The sequence below is a fragment of the Gordionus sp. m RMFG-2023 genome, chromosome 2, assembly GCF_954871325.1.
Source record: "Gordionus sp. m RMFG-2023 chromosome 2, tfGorSpeb1-WG-v2, whole genome shotgun sequence".
NCBI classification, from domain to species: domain Eukaryota; kingdom Metazoa; phylum Nematomorpha; class Gordioida; order Chordodea; family Parachordodidae; genus Gordionus; species Gordionus sp. m RMFG-2023.
This window is the reverse complement of record NC_088776.1, coordinates 3,721,233-3,746,009: the sequence shown is the minus strand read 5'-3', so window position 1 is coordinate 3,746,009 and position 24,777 is coordinate 3,721,233. Positions and strand designations below refer to the sequence as shown.

General features: G+C 26.3%; 1 protein-coding gene across 2 annotated transcripts in view; it reads left to right on the top strand.

Moving 5' to 3' along the window:
• Positions 1-24,777, top strand: part of LOC135923494 (uncharacterized) — a 131,946-nt gene that overhangs the window by 46,211 nt on the left and 60,958 nt on the right. For both annotated transcript variants that reach the window (XM_065458276.1, XM_065458275.1), the window contains exon 2: positions 23,552-23,622. The gene's annotated coding sequence lies outside the window, so the exon portion shown is untranslated. The remainder of the gene's footprint in view (positions 1-23,551; positions 23,623-24,777) is intronic.

Below are 24,777 nucleotides of genomic sequence, written 5' to 3'. Positions count from 1 at the left end.
TTTTAGTGATTCCTAGCATGGTGGTGGAATATCTATGACTAAGGGTGTCAATTTTCAAAAAACTTATATTTTCTTATTAAAAATTTAATTTCCAAATATACCTTTACATTAATTAATATTCATATATAATTATTATTAATTATGAATTTAAGATATTGAATAATTATTTTTCGAATTTGAGAATTATGATGTAATCTGAAAATCAAGAGTGATCACAAATTATTAAGGCGAGGTATAGTTTATATACATTAATATTATATCATTCGCGAAAGCGAAGGGCGATACCCCCTCTATAATCCTTTTTAAGCACGTCACACCTAGCCTTTATTAGCCTGCCAGTTCACCCTTGTACAAACCAATTACCTAGTATAAATGTATATAGATCCTCCCGAAAATAAATTTTTTGGTTTAATTTTTGGCCATTATACTCATCTTATAAAGGTGATTGTAAGGGACACCAGTGAGGAAGTTTAATCCTATTTTTGTTTTATATTTCAGAGACAAATCCTTTAAATTATATAGTCAAAATATATATATTAAAATTATACTTTACTATTCGATTACTTATCTTTCCCGAAAACCCAGGATGGCATCTGAGCTAGCTTGCTCCCGACCTCGGGATTAATTAAAGATCGTTAGAACTTCTCTGGAATTAGGGAAAAAAACAAATTTATAGAGATTTGGATTCCAGCCTGGGTTCAGTAATAAAATAAAATTTCCGTCTGAGCTCGGGCTGTAAAAAATTAAATTTGCAAAGCTATCTCCTTGAAGTGCTTTTTAATTTGATATGGACTTATATTAAAAAATATTCACAAGAGTCAACGAATAACGAATGAAATTATGGAGTACTGTTCCTTTTTTTCTTCTTTTATTCCTTCCTTCCTTCTTCCCTTAACTTCAAAACTATATTCGATTGATTTTTTTTCTTCTTAATTTCATCGTTTGCATTTCTCTTTGGTACGTGGATGGGGTACCGAGTTAAGGCAATAAATAAAAATTGCTCAAGAAACAAAATCCTTTAGAGATGTCCTTGCACCTCCAGATGCTTCCAAAGTCATGCCACTGAACTTATCCCTTAAAAAATAAAACAATCAATCTTAAATTAACCCGCCAAATTTTGGAATTTCACAAAATGACGAATTATAACTTTTCGGAACGGTCTCAGATTGTTTCCAAAAATATGATATCGAAACCCAACCAGAAGTTTTTTAATTGAACAAGAAACGGAACAAAGATATACAATCCATATCTCGAATTAATTTATTTGTAAATATTTAACCGGCAAAATGGAAGTTGGGCAATCTCAATTTTTTTTTAAAAAAAATAGATAAAATGATAAATTTAAAAAAATTATATATTTTTTTTTACCTGAATTTCTTTCCTTCCTTCTTCTTTCTTTCTTTCTTTCTTTCTTTCTTTCTTTCTTTCTTTCTTTCTTTCTTTCTTTCTTTCTTTCTTTCTTTCTTTCTTTCTTTCTTTCTTTCTTTCTTTCTTTCTTTCTTTCTTTCTTTCTATAGCAACAAAATTTTTTTAAATATCATTTATACTAAAATGATCAAAAATCGGCAATATAAATCAGAGACCGAGCCGTATATTTTAAAACCAAATGTTTTAAATCGACATTATTAGCTATAAAAAACAAAAATAAATATAATATATTTTTTAAAAATCCGAGCAAGGCCTGAATATTTATTTTTATAAAAAACCTCTGGCCGGGTCTTAACATATAAAACCCGGGCCGGGCCAAAAAAATAACATATTATGATAGTTCTTCTTGTTATATTTGAGGTTTACCTTACATTTCTAAAAGGGGGCTCAGATTATTATTTATAAATATATATATATGTATTATAATATACAAGTTACAAGTAATAAATCTTTATAAAAAAACGATTAAAAGAAAAGTTAGAAGAATAAGAATTAGAAAAAAGAATAAGATAATGACACTGGCAAATCATCACTTCAACTGCAAAAGTAAATCGAAAAAAATAATAAAATGACCAATCAAAAAAGTCATAAATAGCTACAGCCAAATCAGGAGTTTTTATTTTATCAATTACTTTTTTTTTTATTATTGTCATTTCGAAATAAGAGAAGAGATAGGGAGAGAAGGAAAAGAAAAATAAATTAATTTTATTTTTTATAATTTGTTAATTTATAGTCAATATTAAAATAAAAAAAAAAACTTTTCCTTTTCCTTAAAATATACTATTAATACTTCTTTTTTTTAAACTCAAAAAAGAGAGGACTATTAATTATTATTTTAAATCAAAATCTATAATATTTTTATAATATACTAAATAATATATATAATACCATTTATTATTGACACACACAACATTAATAAGTCACATAAAAACATCATTAACTTTTTCTTAAAATATTTAAAAAAGGATATAATATTTATTATTGTATAAAAATATAGTGTAATATATACTCAAAAAAAAATTGATTTATTTTACTTATATAACAAAACTAAAAATAATTGAAAAAAAATAATAATATAAAATAGGTTTAGCTTTAAAAGATAGCTAAAATCATTTAATTTAAAAAAAAAAAATTTACTAGGCTTGAGAAACCTTATAAGGGCGAGCTATATTTGTAGCACTAAAGAATACCTTTGAAAAGCCAATAGGTGTTGTGCGGTCATTACAAATCAGCATATTGTCCCGTTAAGATTTTTGTACCCTAACCTAACCATAAGTTTTTTTTCAGTTCGGCCATTAATAAAAATTTACAATAGTAACTAGGCCCTTATTTTAGCTTACTGATTTCTAGAAGCTATCTACTGTAATTTTATCTCATAATTGGTCAACTTATTTATCTTAATTTTGTTGAAACAATCAACACACACATATATATATATATATCATTTCTCTAATGTATACTTGTTAATTGGTTTGTAGATTTATCTTCCAGTCTTATGCCCCCCCCCCTACCCCCGTTACCTCTTACTTCTCACAAACCCAAATAACTTAAATTTTAAAAATTTACTGTTATATTTTTTTTTTAAAAAACAAGTATAATTTAAAAAAACATACTTATAATTAGTCTGGGTTATATTACTCCTCATCATAAGTAAATAGTTAAGTAGCTGGATGTTTCTTAATATTTAATTTAACAACACTACGGTTAAAGTTATAATCCTTCGAAAGATGTAGCTAGTCACGACATGGATGGGAAAAGCGATTATCATATTAATAACCATGGGATTATATCTAGACCTCCTCATCGAATTGTATTTTATTAAGGAGAAGGAATATTTAAAAAATAAGAGATATCTTGTATCTAAGATTCTTTTAATAGCAAAAGATGCGAGTATTTTATTTATACATTACTATATTTGTATCTGTGTCTCTACGATATGTTTTAAGTTGTAAAGAGGACCCAATCCAACTCTAATTGAAGTTATAACACGTTATTAAGTGTGGGAAGATTCATGAAGTGTAAGACTGGCTCTATATGTATTATTGAAAATTAACCTACCTACATTAAGTGATAGTATTAGCAGAGACCCGCAAAGATTAAATTTTATTCAAATTTTTCGGCCCGGATTTTTATATTTTGTTTTTTACAACCCGACCCGGTATTTTTAAAATCAAATTAAACTATGAGCCGGGGTTGCAGGACTATGTTCTTTATCACTATTTTATATTTTGTAACAAAGTTTTTTAAATTACCAAAAAAAAATCATATAACATTTCGACCCTAATCAATTTTTTAAAACGACTCCGCCGCGAAATTTGCCGCTAACTGTGAAAGCAGGGTAAATCAGGATTTTCGCCAAAAATAAATTACCCAAGCTTTGAGATTTTTCCCAATCTTGATTTTGGCAGTTTTCAAAAATCGGATGAATGGAGGCTTTTAACAACATTTAATTACCAACATTTCATTAAAGAAACGGTGGCTTGCCTAGTTCAATCCCATTAATTTAAATAAATTTAAACCATCATTTAAGCGTATTTATTACAGGTAACAAACTCTTGTATCAAAATCTAATATACAACCAAAATATGGGATGCTCTATACCTTATTTTCTGAATAATTTTCTTTCTTTCTTTCTTTCTTTCTTCAATCCTAAATTAAGAACCAAAATTAACGAGCTAGGACGCCGCCTGAAATCGGTTAGGCTATTATTAATTTTACATTATTTTTAAATATAAATTTTTAATTAACTTTTCTTTTTTTTTAACAAAAGAAAAATAATAATATAATATTTAATTAATTCGGCGAATAAAGTGTGATTTTTAAATTGAGTAATAAATATAATTTCTCGATTGATTAATTTTTTTTCGAAAAAAAAGGAAGATATACCATATTTATTATATGGTTGTATATTGTTTTATAAGTAAATTTGTTCATGATATATCATATCTGCCTAAATGAATTAATTTTTTTCCAAAATAGTCTTAACTTAGTGAAGGTCAGCGCGGTTCGGTCATGTCGGGCTTAGATCGGGACCTCGGTCTATTTTGAGGGTCGCAGCCCAGACCGATTTATTATTAATATTTAAGTTCGCCCTTTACTATCCATTTCATATAATTTTTATTTGGTAAATTTTTGCATATATTTTATTTTTCATAATTACTCTTCTAGAAAAAAAGATTTTTTTTTATTCTTAAATTAAAATATTTTATTTGTTATTTTTCATAAAATAACTATTATACTCTATTTAATAAAATTGATAAAACAAGAATTAAATTATGAAAAAGCGGAAATATTTTTAAAAATAACATAAAAAATAAATAAAAGACAGGTCTTGGATAGGTATTTTTATATAAGACCACGGTCTGTGAACCTGCTTTTTATTTGGGGACCGTTGAGAATCGGTCCGGACCAAAGACCAGACGGTGAATAATTTCACTAGTCTATTAAAAAATATATATATCAATTTCTACCCTATTTCATCAATAAAATAAATTTGTTATTTTTGGTTAAAACAAAATATAATTATAAACCTTAAATTTAAATGTGGTATTAAGGATGTAACATTTTCTTTTCTGAATTTAAAAAATAACAACATTTAGGAAAGCTGGCATATTTGAGGAATACGTTTTGGGGATAAAACAGGTTCTAAATATCACCTAAAACATTTATACATTATTGCCCTTTAGTATATAAAGTAAGTTCTTCACATAGCATTTTCCTATTAGGCAATTTATTCATTTTAAACTTTAAACATTTAGGGGAGTAGTGATCTCCATCCTGCCTAATTTTTAAAGCCCGGTCCGGCCCGAATTTATTTAAATATAGAAATTAATTTTTATAATTACTCAAAATAAAAGACATATGTTATATCGCATCTGATTCTATAAATAAAATAAAATATTTTTATTTTACACAAAAAATTAATACTAAAATTGATAAATTTAGATATATTTTAAAAAAATTTCAAAGTCTAACCCGACCCGGCCCGAATTTTTTTAAAAAATATTAGTCCCGGACCGGCCTGAACCCAATTATTTTAAATAGAATTAGGCCTGCGGGTACGGGCCTGGCCTAACTTTGCAGATCTCTATAGGACAAAGGGAGATATTTTTTTTATTCAAACCTGAATAAGTTCCATATTATCAAAACCAGAATAAGTAGAATATTATTAAAAACCTTACTTTTGAACCAACGTACATAAACACTTGGTATAGTTGATCCACCCAAAGAATTAGGGTATTAAAATAAAAAAAATTTTTTAAAACATTGTTATATAAGACTATATTTAAAATATATTTGTTGATGATATCTTAATATGCAATAATTAAGCAAAATTTAATTTATTTGTAAGAAAAAAAAATTATAATTAAAAATCATTTAAATATATTATATTATAATTAAAAAAAAATTACTTTCCTTTTAAATTGATGAATATTTATTTACAATCATTCTTAATAAAATGTAAATATACGTCTAATAGAATTAATTTTTCGCGGACCAATATATAAAGTCCCCTTAATTATATTATATTACTAATTAATGTTTTGTAATTCTGAAAATTTTTCAGATTAAAAATAAAGTTTAAAACCTTAATAAAATTTACTTAAATTGAGATTTTAAAAAAAAATTTATTTATTCTAAACGATAAAATTTATATTTGTACACATTTACCTTTGTCAATAGTAGAAGAATAAATATTTTTGAAATTGGCTAAAAACAAGCATTCAAAAAGTTTAAATTTCTATTAATATATTAAGAAAACTTGGAAATAGAAGTCTAACACGTCTATGTCCCCAACTTGTCCTGGTTTTCCTTGTTATGGATCTTATCATAACTATATAAATCCTCGTTGAAAGTTAAAATTAGTATATAAAAATGTAGAGTAAAACGTTGATTTGATTGAAAAATAATTTGATAAGTAAAATATTAACTAAACTAAGGGCCAATTTTATCTAAACCCAAGTGTGATGATATTAAATTTTATTTTAGCTATTAAAAAAGAAATTTTAAGTCTGGTCAATTATAAAAAAAATAAAATAATGAATTTAGTCCGTAAATGAAGTTATCCCCTATATTAACCATTATTAGCTATACAGGGGGCTGGCCAGCATTGGGAGAGGGGCTTTTGAGAGGCGAAGACTTTAAACCGTTTGTGGGAGGGTTACATTCAGCATAATTTTCTGGATACGCGAACAAAGAAGATTAAATCTTCAAACCATTTTTTCTGAAAAAGTGCTATTATGATTTCTATTTAAAATTAAAATACAGCCACCCCGACACCTAATAACCTAACTTAATAAGCTAAAAAAAAATATTATTATAAAATAACAATCATATACTTAGAAATAATTTACTCGATTATTATTTATATATGTTGGTGTCAATGTAATATTTCCGTCAATGTATTATTTTTACAACTTTAAATTAAAATCGGATTTTTCCGGAAATATATTCTATCATCTTTGGAATACCTATCTTATGAATTGTAGACAATTTTGCTGTTAACTTTTGAGCCATTTATCATTTATATAAAAAATAATACGAAAAATCTAATATAAATATCAAATTTAAAAGTTCGTGGAAAAATTGTCTGAAATTCGGTATTCCAAACATGATAGATTACATTTCCGGTAAAATCAGATTTTTAAAAACTGGAAAAAACCGGCTAAAAAGATAATTTAAAGTTGGAAACACATTGTCGGAAAAATACACATTGACGCTAACATTTACTCTATTATAATATTCTTATTACTTGTATTCATAAAAAATGAAATCCAACATGTTAAACAGTGAAATATCAATCATATTATTTGGTTCCTTCAATTTCTATAATTATTAATTTTAGGAATATAATGTTATATAATTTATAATATTTATCAGGCAATTTGTCACCTTCTACCATACGAAGGAATATAACCTTTAAATGGTATAAATGAAAGTTGACTGACTCTCTCCTCACTTGAATACCAAATATTTTAACATTTTTACCTCTTTTAAGTTTTGAGAAATATATATACCAAACCTTCCCTAAACTTGACCAAATATTTGTTTCCCCTTTATAATTTATAATTTGAGCGTTAAAAAAATCTTTGTAATTTTTTTTCTTCTTATACAGTATTCTATCTATAATTATAATATATAAAAAATACGAAAATATTTCATTAATTTTATGTCATGTACACTTATATTTATTAATAAAGAATATATATATAGGACTTATTTATACTATATTTATAAAGATTGTTTAATCAAAAGTTATTTAATATTTAATATTTTTTTTTTGAAAAATTAATTTTAAAATTGTGTATATAAGTATATAGTATTTTATATTTTATTCAATATCGTTTATAGAATATTAATTTATGAGATTTGGGAAAAAGGATAAAAAAAATAGAATTATTAGTTTTATATAATATAGTATAATACTTATAAAAATGAAAATATTTATTAAAAATATAATATAAGACCCTTTTTAGTAACGCCGTTACTTTTAAGGAGTAACTGTAACGCTCTATTCTATTTATTATTATGTTCCATCTCTTAATTTGGCATTAAATTTACGGAAAAATTACCAATTATTTTGAATTTAAAAATTCTTTCAATTTTTTTTTAAAATTTTTTATTTTCAATAACTTTAAAAGATAATTTATCAATATTGTGATTGGAAAGTGTTTTGATATTTATTAATAAAATATTATATTTTTTAAAGTCCAAGAATTTGATCATAACAAATAAAACATGGATTGAATTTATAAAACAAAAGTTTTTTTTTTAAATTGAGTGTATATTATTTATTTTATTTTTTTTGTGCAATAATAGAATTGTAAATATGTATAGAAATAAAATTAATATTAAACTTAGCATATCAAATATAAAATAAAATAAAACTATATTATGTAAGAACGGAGGTGGGACTACAAGTTCCCAAAAAACATGAGTAATAATTATATTTTAAAATAGTGATTTGTAAGTTATGTTTAAAAAAATAGAATTCTCTGCAGGGGGAATTGACGGTTTTCGCCCCTCTTATTTCCAATTTTTAGTCAACCCTAAAAATCTTTATCAAGATTCGTTTGTAAATTCATTGGTAATACTTAGTGAAAATATATTGAACAATGATTTGCCCAGAGTTCACCAAATTCTTTTTGGCGCAAGATTAATTGCTTTTTCTAAGCCTGATGGTGGAGTTCGGCCAATTGCAATACGGTCTTTTTTAGGAGACTATTAGCTAAGGTAATCGTTGAGCGCATCAAACCTGATGCTTCAAAAATGTTCCAAACATATCAACTAGGCTTTGGTACTAAAGGGGGGTGTGAAATAGCCTCTCACTCTCTTCGCATATATATCGAAGATCCTCCTCCAGACGCCTTAGTCTGTAAGCTTGATTTTAAAATGCTTTTAATTCTATATCCAGAAAAGCATTTTTGAACATTTTTTATGAAATTCTCTCAAATTCGGTAAATATACAATTCCATCTGACGAAGGTATTCAACAAGGAGACCCTTTGGGCCCTCTGATCTTTAGTTTAGGTATACATAACCTAGTTCATTGTCTAAAATCTTTTTTTAATTTAGATTTAAACATATGGTATCTCGGTGATGGTACCATTTGCGGACCTTCTAAAAATATTCTTGCAGCGATAGAATATATAGAGAAGAATTCTCTAAACATACGCCTTACTCTAAATAAAGCTAAATCTGAAATATGCTTTTTAAATTCAAATACTCTCGAAGTCCAAGAGTTTAAAATCATTAAAAAAAGTGAAATTAATCTTCTAGGTTCACCTTTAAGCAGTTTTTTAAACTGTGAGGTGTTTGTGGAAAAATTTTTCGAAATCTTATTAGGACTTGAAACTATTTTAAAATAAATTCCTTCACACCAGAGCTTTTTTCTTTAAAAAAAATATTTATTTTTACCAAAGATTGTACATATTTTTAGATCTTCTTCCTTTTTTTTAAATAATGAAAATTATTAATCGTGTTCATGAATTTTTTAGAAGTTTATTAGAAAATATTTTAAATATTAAATTGGAAGATTTTAATTGGGGTTTCTCACAATTACCCTCGAAAATGGATGGTTTAGATTTATATCCTTTAAACCTTCTATCTCTTTCCTCATTTTTGGCATCGCGTTTGATGAATAACGCCATGATATCTTCTTTTATCTCTCCTAAAGATAACCTTTTAAACTCAGCCTTGACAGCCTGGGTATCTTTAGCTCCACCTGAAGCTGTCTTACCCACGATCTTAACACACCAATCTATTTTCGAACCTTTAATTAAAAAAAATTTTAAAATAATCTCATCAAACCCCCCTTTGGAGTATATTCAACTAGTGATCTGCATCGAGTCTAATTTTTCAAGCCCGGCCCGAAATTTTTTTTAAAAAAGTTTTGCCGGCCCGGCCCGGCCCGAACCCGAAATTTTTTTAAAAAAAGTTTACCGGCCCGGCCAGGCCCGAATTTATTTAAATATAGAAATTAATTTTTATAATTACTATAAATAAATGACATATGTTATATAGCGTTTAGTTTCAATAAATTAAATCAAAATTTTTTATTTTACATAAAAAATTCAATATAAAAGTGATAAATTTAGATATATTTATAAAATTGATAAATTTAGATATATTTAATAAAATTTGATCTCTAAATTCAACAATTACAGAATGTTGACTGTACTAGTGGTTATGAATGGTTGGAAGCATTACCAAATCGTAACCTAGGTAACCTCTTATCAGATGAACAATTAAGAGTTGTCATAGGTCATCGACTTGGATATAACATTGTTCAGCCACATACATGCATCAAATGTAAAATATTAGTTGACTCCAAAGGGAGACATGGTTTAAATTTTATATATAGTCAAGGCATGCAGCAATTAATTTAGCTATTAGCCGTTCTCTTACCAGGGCCCGAATACCAAACATCCTGGAACCTACAAATTTAACATTAGATGATGGCTTAAGACCAGATGGCTTAACTTCCGTGCCTTGGTCTTTAGGGAAATCCTTAATTTGGGACTTCACATGCGCATCCCCAAAAAATTTAAATTCTAATCCGGTTGATATAGCCTAGAAAAAAAAACAATGAAATATTCCAAATTCACAAATTATATTTTTACACCGATCGTTATCTCTTCCCTTGGACATATGCCAAGCGGAACTTTAAAGTTCTTAAAAAATATAGGCGATAAGACAAGAGCCCTTACATCAGAACCAAAAGAATTCTATTTTTTAAAACAAAACCTACAAATCACTATTTTAAAATATAATTACTCATGTTTTTTGGGAACTTGTAGTCCCATCTCCGTTCTTATATAATATTGTTTTATTTTATTTTATATTTGATATGTTAATTTTAATATTAATTTTATTTCTATATATATTTACAATTCTATTATTGCACAAAAAAAAAATAAAACAAAAGTTTTTATCATTTATAAAAATTTATCTTTTGAGTAGATTATTCAAGATTTTTGAAAAAATGAAAACATTTTAATATTATGTTACGTTTCAAAGCTCAATTTACTTCTCATTGGCGCAATATTGTTTACGAAAAGTAAATCACCGCTTTAATTCATTTAAACATGGTTTTAAATTCCCCCCCCCCTTTAACACGAATTATATTTCTTTACTCACTTTTGTCTAGTGTTAGCTCTCTTTCTAGTGTTCTAAACATCGTTTATATCTACATTGAGCCTATCCTCCACTTTTTCTCTTCCATCATTGCTTCTATTTAAATGTCTTCATGAGACGAAAGACTTTTGGAGGCAGCCTGATTTACTCCCTACCTCTACAACATATTCATTTTATTCTATTCCCTTAGAGGAGTATAGAGCTAATTGCTCATAACCTCCTCCCGGTGTTCTGGAGTGACGCTTTTGGTGCTTTCAGAAAAATTACGATTTTTTAAATATATATATATATTATAACCAAATTTGGCAATTCTCTGTCAAAATGAAAAATTGAAATTTAGCAATTCGCAAACCATTGCCTTTGACTGTCTCTATCACAAACATAATAGAAACCGATAAATTTTTGGATTATACTTGAAATATATATACAAATATAAGTATTCCTTGAAAATATATAAATTTTAAAAAGGCTCGATTTTAGCCGATTTTTTAAAAACGGCGTACTCAATATTTTAGCCAGAAAGAGTATTGCCTAAGCCTCGAGATTTCGTTAATAGATGTTGTGAACCTTTGTACCATCTATGAGGATAAATCATAAGACTGGCGCGATATTTTTCTGGATAAAATATCGAGTTAGCCGTTTTTTAAAAATGGGCTCAAAACGAGCCATTTAACAACACTAATTAGATTATTTAAAAAATATCTATATTTAATAGGGAAATTAAATAATAAAGCATTCCGCCACTATCCATGATTTTTATTTTTTTTTAACTTATTTATATTTTTTTTTAATCGGATACAATAATCATTAAAATCATTTACAAAATCGTTGTTCTTTTCGTATATATACATTAAATCAAATTATTCGTTATTCATTTCGATTCCTATTTTACAAATCAACACAAGTATTCGATAAACTCGAGTCGTATACTAATAAATTATTCGTCGAGTAATAGCCGCCGTTTCATTACGGATTCGTATTATACGAACTTATTTTTCAAAATATTTGTAAATATTCGAAATTATTCGTAAACCTTTGATATTATTCGTAAGTATATTTAACGTGATCCTTGTAGAACTTTTTTAATGTTTGTTAAACGGCTCGATTTAAGCCGATTTTTAAAAACGGCTAACGGCTAACTCAACATTTTACCCAGAATAAAATTACGCAAGCCTGAAGATTTTGCTCAGTAAATGGCACAAAGGTCTAGACATCAATCAGCGAAATCTCGAGACTTAGGCAATATTTTTCTGGCTAAAATATTGAGTTGGCCGTTTTTAATAATCGGCTCAAAACGAGCCGTTTAACTATACTAATTTTATTTTACTTTATTTCCGCTGATCATTTTTTTTTAAAATTTATTATTTTGATTTTGAAGTTTGGCAAAAGGCGAGAGCAAGTGATATTGGAATTTTTCGATATTATTCTGTTACACATCCATATTCCACTTATTTTAAGTTTGGAAGTTAAGTTCTCAAATAAATAAATCCAATTTAAATGATTCTTTATTATACTACGAAGCGTCATAACCTGTTCCTTCTTGTTTGATCATATAACTGCGAACTGTTGCGAATATGATCTCACTTCGGCTTTCGGTTTCTGAACGATTCAATCTGCCATAAAATTCTCTTCATTTTTTTAATATTTAGTTCTTGTTAAAATCTTGATCTTCTTAAGTATTAAGTAAAATTTATTAAAATAAAATTAATAATTTCTATTTTTTTCTATCTCGCTTTAACATCACTGTAAATATTATGACTAAAAATATTAATAAATTTCCTTGCCAGAGATTTTTTATTATATATCCAGAAAACCTTCAAAAGAAATAAACTTAATCGTTTTATTTTAAATGTTTTATTTCAAAAAATTTTGGATTAGATAGGTTATTTTAGGCTTGTGTATAAAGCTATTTTAAAAAAATTCAAAAAGTTTCAAAACTGTCGCAAATTTAAAAATTTTAACGAAATCGTAGTTTAAATTTTTGAAATTTAAAATTTTCTTGGATTATTTGTTTTGGACATGTTTTTATTTTTATATTTAAAACAGTTTCATTGATTTATTTTCATTAAAATTTCGAAAGTTTGTTGTATCTAATTTTTCGTGGTTTTGGACTCAGCCTTTAACAATATAATATAACGTCACTTATTTTAAAAGCTACCCATATACCTGGCTACATGTATGCAAATTGTTTCTATCACGTGATTATCTCTATGTATGAAATTAAGTATTAAGTGAGTGACCAAAAAACTAAACTATGAAGATTTAGACTACCCATTTTAAAATCATACCAATAAATTCTCTGAAATTTTTTGAATAGCAAATTGCTTCATATATTTTTTTTAAACGATCCATTATAATTCCTTTATTTAAAACGATTTTTTTATACCTACAAATTGCATGATCTAAAACTTCTTAATAAATTTTGTCTATAATATTGCTTAACTATATTAAACTCAATGATTTTATGATAAATTCGAGCCTCCCTCAAATGCTAAAGGCGTTTATTGGCTATTTTCATTTATCATAATCTTTCTACTCACTCTATTTCAACATTGCGTTATTTTTCAGTTTTTACCACAATATTTTAATTGATTTTAAATCTCTTAGATGATAGGTTAATAAATTGATTTTAATTGATAAAATGTAATTAATTTATTTTTTTTAAACCTATATAATGTAATTTAATATCCTATTTTTCAACTAATTTCTCTATAATAATTTATGATTATAATGTTTTAATTATTTTTTTTCCATCTCTTTCACCTTTTTTTCTCCTTAACCCCAGATTTTTAGATTAAGCTGTTAAAATATTTTTTTTTTGTTTAATTAAAATTATACATAAACGTGCAATGTAAAATGATTTCTGCAAAAAAGTCCCCGTAAAAAATTTCCAGAAAATCCTTAATAAAAGTTGGGAATGATCATTAAGTCAATAGAGATCGGAGCGGTAAATGATTCCAATTGATATATTTCGCTATTTATATTTGATTAGATGTGGAGATCTTTTAAGTAAATGCCAAATAATTATGTCGAAAAATTACTTTTAAACTTCCTTCATTTATGCCAAACTATTGAAACTTAAGAAATTACTTTTTTTATATTATTATTATTGCCACCAAATATAGCCTTCTAAATTGATTCATTTCTATTTAATCTTCTTTCTAAACCTAGCAAATTTTTAGCTATCAAAAAAAATAACAGCCCATGAAACAAAAAAATTTTTAAGCCACAGTCCGATTGAAATTTTGGCCAAAGATAATATTATTGTAAGCTTCTAGATTTGACAACCTTCCTGCCACCTGTAAGCAAAGTATCTAGGGTCTTACATAATATTATTTTGGCGAAAAATCTTAATCGGGACACTAATTTCTATCCATTATATACTTGTTAACCGGTTAAAAAAAACACACACACAATCCTTTATTGAACGAATATCTAAAGCTTTTAAAAACATAAAAACTTCTCAAAATCAAATTTACACATTGTAAAATACAGTCTTTATATATATGACAGTTTTTTTATATTAATTATTAACTATTGATTAATTATAGATGAACTATTATTATTGGCATCATATACCCTCGCCCACTCTACAAAATTTAATTAAAATTTTTTTTAAAAAAAAAAAGAATATTAATATTATATAAAAATTAATTAATTTTTTTTTTAATTAACTTAATTAATTTAACTCTTTACCTAAAAATGGAAATAGAAATATTAATATGATTTTTTTTAATATTTTTTAATGTTATAGTTAGGAATAAAAAAATATATATAAATTTGTATAATAAAATATTATATAGATATATTTATACTAATTATCAAATAACCACATATTTTTTGAAAAAAAATAATTTAAAATTAATAAAATATACTTATTTTATACGATATACTTCTCTTTTCAGACCCTAAATATATACATGCATGTTATACGATACCTTCTTATTTGGCTTATTTCAGATATATCATTCATTACAAGTATGGTCAATATAATTATACTAATAATATAATCGTTTCTTCTCTTAAACAATTTTTTTTTAGCGGAGAAAGAGAGATAGCTGTCATGAATGGGAATAATTATTGGGAAAATAAATTTATATTTTATTCTTGAAATTCAGTTAATAGTTAAGTTACTATTAAAATAACAATTACAATTATAGGTAAAATTTTCTTTTTCTTTCAATGTAGTCACATTTTTATCTTGCCTTTTATTAAAACCTAATTAGAAATTATTACATTTATACTCCGTGCTCAATTTTGTCTCTCATTCTAATCTCCTTTCTTTCTTTCATTCTTATTTCTTTCCTTCAATCTTATTCTTTCTTCCTTTCTTTTTTTTTCCACTTATAAAAATAAAGTTTTTAATTGTGACTGTCGTTCAATTTCACATATAACAAATATTTATATAAATTCTTTTTTTTAAAAAAATAAAAAAATTAATTGAGAAGAAATTTCCAATAAAAGACCAAGTGGGTTTTTATATATTAAAGTGATGCGTCAAGATAAGATCGTGAGGAGCCTTAATCAATATTGCACTAGAGAAATAAGAAAATAATCATTTACAATAATAGACAGCCAAAAAAATGTTAGATTAGGTACCAATATTTAAAATATTTTCTTAAAAAAACATTTAATTGATAACATTTTAAAGTTTTTGATTAAAAAAAATAATTAACAAATTAAGTCTTCTAAAGATTTACGTATTAATATATCTATAATATTTGTTAAAGATCTGCAGAAGTTCTCATATATCTTAAAGAGGTATAAGAGTATTATTTGGATGTGAGGAGTGCTGCCCACGTTATTGGGATTTGGGAATATGCTTGTTAAGGGGTCTCAGAATCATTAATGAAAATTGATTCAAAAGGCTCTATTCCTTCCTACCATTCCTCTATCCAATCTCTATCTATCATTTCTTTTCTTTCTAGCATTAAATATTTCATTGTCGCATTACGACTTTCATACTTTCATTATATCTTTTACGATGGTTAATATTGTTATAATATACATAATTTTTTTTGAGTTGGGTGTACTATTTAATCAAAATATAACATTAAAAAGTACTATACTAATAAATTTTATTTTTTTTTCATTTTTAATTTCCTCTTCAAATTGTCTGAAAAAAAAAATAAGATAAAATATTTATAATTAAAAATATTCAATGTTTTATGGGGGGGGGGGGGGGAGGGTTAAAATATAATTATAACCAATACGGGCAATGGGATGAAGAATTATTTAAGATGGGGAGAAAAAAAAATATAATTAATTTTTTGTGTGTGTCTTTTTTTTTGGTATGGGGGGTATAAGTTGTTTAATTTCTTTTGCTATATATAATTATCGTTTAATGTCTAGATTATACATTTATTTATATATATAATATATATTGAATATTATAAGGATTAAAAAAAAAAATCTATTATAATTAAATAGCTGGATTCTTTAGAAGAAGAAGAGGGAAAAAACGTACATAAACTGAAACTTATAATTATTTTCTGATTTAGTTTGATTTTTTTTTAAATATTTTATTTGACCGGAGAAGTTATGATTGGTTTTTTTTTCTTTATAATTTATATGATATAATTAAAGATGTTAAATTGGCGATTTGAGCCGATTCTTAACGGCTAACTCAATATTTTAGCCAGAAAATGATATTTCCCAAGCCTCGAGATTTATTCTAATAGATGTTGTGCCATCTATGAGTAAAATCTTCGGGCTTGAGTAATATTTTCTTCCGGATAAAATATTGAGTTTACGTTTTTAAAAATTGGCTCAAAATCGAGCCTTTTTACTATTATCTTGATAACCCTAAAAGAAATTAAAATATTTTTTATGCCCGACCGAACTGATTCGAGTGTCCTATCCCTAAATATTTTTTTTTTCAAGAAATAGATCGATCATTAGAAAAGTACGATATTAGAGAAAAGCATATTAAATTCCTGAAAAATATATTTATAGGAAAATAAGATGATTTAAAATTTTGTATTTTTGCCGGAAATCCTACTCAGGCCCGGCCCAGATAAAAAATTTAAAAAAAAATCAAGGTCTGACCCGACTGAATCTTAGAGAATGTATAATCCGAGTTCGACCAATCCGAATCGGTTGAATCGGACCCTGATTGGTCGCTCCCTGGGCTCGGATACGTATTATAATTATTACTTTTTTTGTTCTATCATTTGGGAAGAGTAACTTTCTTAATTTATTCCCCCTTTCCGCTAAAAATCAACCACTTAAAACTTTATTTTTTTCTCCAGGCGTTACCGATTTTCTTCTATCCTTTAATGTCGATAAGAATTACAGAATAAATTGGACTAAAAAAATACTTCCGGTTTTGAAAGTCTAAAAGCTTTTCCCGGTTTATAAATGGCCCATCCCGAGGGTTCCTGGTTTCAGTTTTGAACTCCTTAATAGCCTCTCTGATTTAATGGTAACAAAATTGTAATCTAACAATAAACATATGGCCTCATATATAGTAAGCAGCGCGACTAGCTTAATTCACCTCCATGTAATTTACAAAAGGATGTAAATAGTAGGGTATATATAATGTATAATTTGAGATTATGCGATGAAGCGCTACGATGAAATATGTCACGACAATCCTCTTGACTGATTACTTCTTACTAAGTTTAAAATGCTAAATTCGTTTCATGGCTTTAACGGGAAGTGTTGTGTAATGAGATATTTCCGGATATATTACCGATAGCGATGAAATGCGTATTACTTTTCAGAACTAGCCCCGATTTATTTTTTTCTGGAGGAGTCCTGATTCTTTACAATAGATAGCTCTGTTTTTAGTTATTTTTTATTAAAAGAAAAGTAGAGAAGCGGAGGGTATTGTTTTTTCTGGTACCCGTTCGAAATTGCGAGAAAAAAAGAAGGGAGGGAGGGATATTTCTTATGTTTTCTAGAAAAAAATCCCAAAAATATTATTGATAGATGCTAAGGAAGATAAAAAGGAGATTTCTTAGATTTCCCAATAAACATTTCCAAGGAATATTTAAGAAATATTCACATTTTTCGCGAATTTTTAATAAAAACCAACTGAATTAATATAAGTTTTACTTTGTATCTATCGAATAATACTTACAAATATTATCTTTCAAGATTTTTTAGAAATGTATAAGAAATATTTTTCAATTTTCCGTTGTTTATTTTTTGCGTTTTACGGTTTTGTCCATCGGCCTATGTCCGCAATTATTTTATTTAAAATAAAATTAGTTGATATAAAAATGCAAATTGATTTTTAAATGACTATTTTAAAATTAAAAAAAATTATTTATTCGTAAACTCGTGATTTCCTTTTTTGTTAGGAAAACTAATTAGAAATTTTTTTTTTTTAAATTCTATTTTTAAAATAAAATAAAAAAATTAATTAAAAATAAAAAAGACGGCATATTTTTTTAGTATTTTATATTTTATTATATAATTACTTTTTTAAAAAAAAATTTTTTATTCGGTATATAAGTATTTATTTGTATTTTGTCGCTGCCGCTGTCGCCCTCTACTGTGAATGAACCCTAAGCCTCGAAATTCCGCTGATTTTTTTAAAATTAATTTTTAATAATTTTTAACTAATTTTTTTTTTAAAAAAATGATTTGGCAAACAGAAAATTAAAATAATTTTTAGATAAACTCCTCCATTGACACACTTATTTAAGGTTACTTTTTTTTAATATAAAGAAGTTATTTAAGAAGGCTAAGTTAAAATTCTAGAAATTTTTTAGGAAGAGCTGTTTAAAACTTTGGGATTATCTTTCTAAGCACACTGCAGATGGAAATTCTGAAATCCATTTTCCACAACCTCAGATTTTCCATCCTAAAACTCATTTATTTTTGGTTCATTTGTTCATTAAAAACGCAAAATTATAAATATCATTATAAAAATAACATCATGTAAAGTTTTCAATTTATGCTAAAGAAAAATATTTTCTTTTATTAAATAGGATTAAAAATTATAAATAACTTGTTATATTTTACCAATATCTTATATCCAAACTACTTTGTATCATTTTTATAGTATGCTATGCATTTTTTTTTTTAAAAACCGTAACCTACAATTACAAATTAGCTATTTTTAAGAGCCAGGGTACTAATATATAGTTTAGTTTCCAATTCTACGCATTAAATATTTTTTTTGGCATGAGAAGTATGTCGTCCCGTTTCGTTCCTTTTCCCCTAATTCTCGTGCGTATTTAATTTCTAAGGGAGGAATATTTAAATTTTTTGGAGGAGAAAAACGAACTTGAAAAACCTATAATTGCTAAATCGGTTTCTTCGTGTTTTCCATCATCAGAGCCGAAAAGAAGGTTAGAACGCGTCTGATTTCTCGCATATCCGCTGAATAAACATTAAACTTGTAAACAGCTTATTGCCGAGATTCCAAATTTAGACATCGCATCATAAAGTAGATTTTCGCGTCATATTTATATTATAAAGAGTCGAACCTCTCCATGTTGCCCCGGACCAAAAGTTATTTCATTGCCGAGATCCATCCGGAATAAAATAAAACCATTTTCCGGCAATCTTTTTTAATCCATCTAAGTAGCTAAAAAGCCTCTGTTGTAAAAAATTTATTTTTTACCGGCTGCTATTAAAGGATTATTTATATTTTATAAGATAGAATATGCTATATTCATTGGTGCCATTTGGTGGCTCAAGTCTCCTGAAAACTTTGAATAACCCTAGAAATTTTTCTCCTTTTTTGAGGTATAAAAGTTTTATTTTTTCTAATTTTGAACGATAGATTTAATACCCATATTCATTATTATCTACTATATAGTGGTAAATAAATTTTTAAAAAATTATATAAGCATTTAAACATTATATAACTTATTTTATAAAATTTGTGATTTTATCTAAATTATATTACATTTAAATTTATATTATTTTTCTCAAACATTTACTATTAAAAAGTCCATTTTTTTCTTATTTTTAATAATAATAATAATAAAATATTTAGATAAACTTTTAAAAAATTGTGAAATAACTTATAAGATCACTGATTCCACTAAACAAATGAAAATGGCTTGCCTGTCAAACAAAAAAAAAATTTATGCCGATTTTTCATGCAAAGGAAAGAAGAAAAAATTTTGAATTATAAAGCAATTATTATTATTATTTTTATCAGTTCACGCAAAAGCCGGAAAGAGAAACCATTGAGGCCCTCTTGCCTCTTCCCCCCCTTACACCCTGTTTATCCATTATCCTTAGACGTTTTTTTTGTAAGGGTCTATTTTCATGGATTTTTTAACCCCCCTACTCTCCACAGACCACTTATATTATTTCGCTCGGAATAAACACGGAAACACTCCGAAGATATAAAAAATGAGCTATATCTCAGAATTTTTACCCAATTTCATATTTTTCAGGCGAAAGATCCCGAAATTATATATTAAAGGATATTTTTTTATTAAAAAATATAATAAAGACGAATTTCTGAACGATTCCTTAATATAAGAATTTCCGGTTTTATATCTGAGCAATTAAAGTTTTTTGATTTCTAAAAACACCTAACTCAATATTTTGGCTAGAAAAATATTGCGTAAGCCCTCGAGATTTCGATAATATATGTATATATAAACCTTTGTTCCTTCTATGAGCAAAATCTTCAGGTTTGCGTAATATTTTTTCTGGATAAAGTATTGAGTTAGCCGTTTATTAAAAATCGGCTCAAAACGAGCCGTTTAACAATTTTATAAGGATATTATTTTATTAGTTTTTTGCAAGCATTTCCGGAGCGGTTAAAATAGGGGCTAATAGGCCTTCGCCTACTATATCAATTAATCGAATACCACCGAAACGTGAATTATTATGAAATTAATACAAATTTTTTTAGTTGCAATCAAGAGTGTTCAATTAACGCAAAATCCAATAAATATTTTTTAAAAAAAAAATATTAGTTAGTTCTTTATATCCTTTTCCTTTTACAACATATTATATATAATCTTTGTTTATTTATGTTATATTTTACCTGTTAAAAAAATATAATCATGATTCGCTATTATTAAGCCTTAAAAAAAATAACCTAGGAACATTTCTAATTAGTTAATTGCGATTCGTTATAATTATTAATATTTATTTTTTTATTTTTATTTTAAGAAAGGAAGAAGAAGAAGAAAAAAATTACATTATTAAAAAGATTTTGTTTATAAATTTAATTTTTATTTATATTACTATAAAAATAGTTATATCTTACATATTTTATATAAACACGCGAAATGCGACAAGTAAGCGAGTGAACGTTGAAGGGGTGGTATATAAGTGAGGGCGACACGTGCTACAAAATATTTTTTTTAATATTTCACGTTTACATTGAAATTAGGCGTATATTTTTTTTTTTTGAATAATGCCTGGGGGACTGGATTATTATCATTATTTTCATTTTAATCAATTCCTCTTTCCATAATTTTCGCGAAAAAAAAATTAGGGATTTTTTTTAAGAAATTTTTTAATTAGCTGGTTAAATTTTTTTTTTCTTGTCGTACAACTATAAGAAACGATTTTTAATAATAAAAAATATATATTATAAAATTATATTTAAAAAAATATACAAATTAGATATTTTATACAATTAACACATTTTATTTTATTTTTCTTTATTAAGAAAACCAAATCTAATTATTTAAGATAAAAATCTGAAAAAAAAAATATATATTGAAATTTTATCATTTTTTTAAGAGAAATTTTTTTTTTTATTAATAAAGAAAATTAATTATATAAAAAAATAATAAAATTTTTAATTAAATTTATCAAAAAAATATATATATTATCATAAGGAAAAGAATATATTTTTTTTAATGTTATAATTATTAATTTTTATTATGATAATTGGCTTTTTTTAAATATATTATTAAAAATTTGGTAAGGAAAAATAATTATGTTTATTTAAAAAAATTGGAAAAGAAAAATTATTTTTAAACAAGATTTATAAAAAATTTCAATTAAAAAAAAAATCCCAAATTTTTATATATATAAAAAAATATAATAAAAAATTGATTGAGTTTTATATATATCTATCAAAAAAAATTAGGAATAAATTGTAATCAGGTAAATGAAAAAAAAAATCGTATTCGAAAATGACCCAAGTGAGTGTTTGCTTTTCTTTAATTCGAGTGAGATAATTATGTTTAATTTTAAGGATTTTGGTGTAGTGTTGTATCATCCAACTTTGGCCATCTCCAAAATGGCAAGCCAAGTTTTTTTTTAAAGACATCTACTACATCTTCAAGTTGAGTCTCAACTAGTGTTGTTAAACGGCTCAGCCAAATATCTTATCCAGAAAAATATTATGCTAGCCTAGAGATTTTGTTCATAGATGACACATGGGATAGAACATCCATTTGGCGAAATATCTACGCCCAGGAAATATTTTCCTGGCTATAATGATGATTTAGCCGTTTTTAAAAATCGGCTCAAATAGAACCGTTTAGCAACACTAATCTCAACCTATAGGTTTAACTTAGTTTTTTTTTTGGCTTAAAAATTTGACTAAGCCGTGTTACTAAGTTAGGTGATTGCAATACTAGATCCTGGGATTATATATATATTATTTTTTTTTATTTGCACAGATAAACCATCTTCTTCTTTTTATTTTTCAATTAATTTATATTATATGATTTGGGCCGGCCCAAGGCCGGGTATGGGCCTAATATCATATTTTATACCGGGCTTAGGTTTTAAAAATTTTTTTTACCGCGGGCTTGGGTCGGGCTTCGTCAAAAAATTAAGGCCCGTGAAGGTCTCTGATTTGAGTAATGGACTCCATCGAGAATTCGGAATCTCTCAATTTTAAAATCTTTTACTTTAGGGGGGATTTCTAAATTTTAGAATTTTTGATTTGACCAGAAATTTATTCCTAGATTGCTGTATAGAGGCATCAATACTGTGAATTTCAGACAATTTTGCTTTCTCACTTTTAAAGATATTTTTTAAAATTTATATTCAACCTTTTAATAATAGATAATTTTACATTAATATAAAAAAATACATCTGTTTCCATTTTTTTTTAAACGGGACCCGCGTAAGATTTCAGCCAAAAATAATATTATGCAAGCCTAGAGATTTAGCAAACCCGATGTCCAGAAATTTCTGCCACTTATGACCAAGATCTCTAAGGTTTACATGATATTATTTTAGTTATAATCTTAATCAAACCGTTTTTTTAAAAAAATCTACCAGAATCGGGCAAAAGTCTAATGCTAAAACTGAAAATTTGTATGGGTTAAGTTTTCCACACATACTAAAATTCATTACCGATCATATCATTTTTTTTTAAGAAATTAATAAATCTTACCTCGGCGAATGATATGGCATTCAAAGATATTCCACATCCCCCGTTAAATTCCATATCTCAATAATATACGACATTATTTAAAATTATTTCCCACCTTTTAAAATCTTTAAGCCCTACATTATGTATCTCTCTGACACCATATTTATATGATTATGTTAATTTTTATTAAAAAAGATACTTTTTTTAAAAAAATTTGTAGGGAAAATAATTGTCGACAATTGCCCCCAAATCAAGAGGAAATGAAAATGTTCTTCCGAATTGTCTGATCAGGTTAACAAAATAAATAGATTCGCATTATCAGTTCACTTACGCGTTTGTCAATTCGCGTATATTGACAATATATAATTTAAAGAATAAATTCGAAAGTTAACCGCCAAATTAACTGAAAATTTATTGGATGAGTATTCTGCACGTGCTGACATTCATTCATTTTATTTGGGGAAATCAGATTATTATAAATAAAAAAAACTAACACTTTAAACCAGAGGATTTTGTTAATTTTTCCCAGATTTAAATATTTGGTTTAGCACTTCTAATAATCTAATTTTTCCCAAAAAGTGGTTTTTACGGTATGTGTAGAAAACACATCATATAAATCTCCGACATGTTACCCGAGTTTACTAACGCAATACTCGTATCGATTTGATTATTGCGATTTGACTGTTAACTTATATATATATTTTTTTAAATTTAAAATATAATGCCATGAAATTTATATTCTATGAAATCTCTAAATTATTTAAGTTGGAAGGAAGAAAGAAAGAAAGAAAGAAAGAAAGAAAGAAAGAAAGAAAGAAAGAAAGAAAGAAAGAAAGAAAGAAAGAAAGAAAGAAAGAAAGAAAGAAAATTAGGACATTTTTGGATTTAAAGAAAAAAATTTCAATAGGATTTTGATATCCGGAGATAGACGCAAATTGGGTTAGGATATAAACGGTTTTAGTGTGGTTAAATATCTCGATTTTAGCCGAATTTTAAAACCGGCTAACTCAATATTTTATTAGAACTGAAAAATAATGCCTAATCCTCGAGATTTAGTTAATGGATGTCCAAACCATTGTACCATCTACGAGCAAAATCTTCACGCTTGTGCGTAATAACTTTTCTGTCTAAAATGGTGTTAGCCGTTTTTAAAAATCGATTCAAAGTCGAGCCGTTTAACAACGCTAAAATGGGTAATAACTTCTTTCTTTTGGCGGGGGAGGGAGGGGTTTATTTGTAATTTATGACCAAATTTTTATTTAATTTTGGGTGAGTGTTAGATAAACGCAATACCTGAATAATCCAATTAATATCTCTGCCAATTAGGCCATTGCCAATAAATTTTAATAGTCTCTAAAATTTGTGGCCAAATGGAAAATGTAAAAAGAGGAAAGCCAAAACTTCAATGGGGCCATAAAGTTAGAGCCAATATAAAGAAGTATAAAT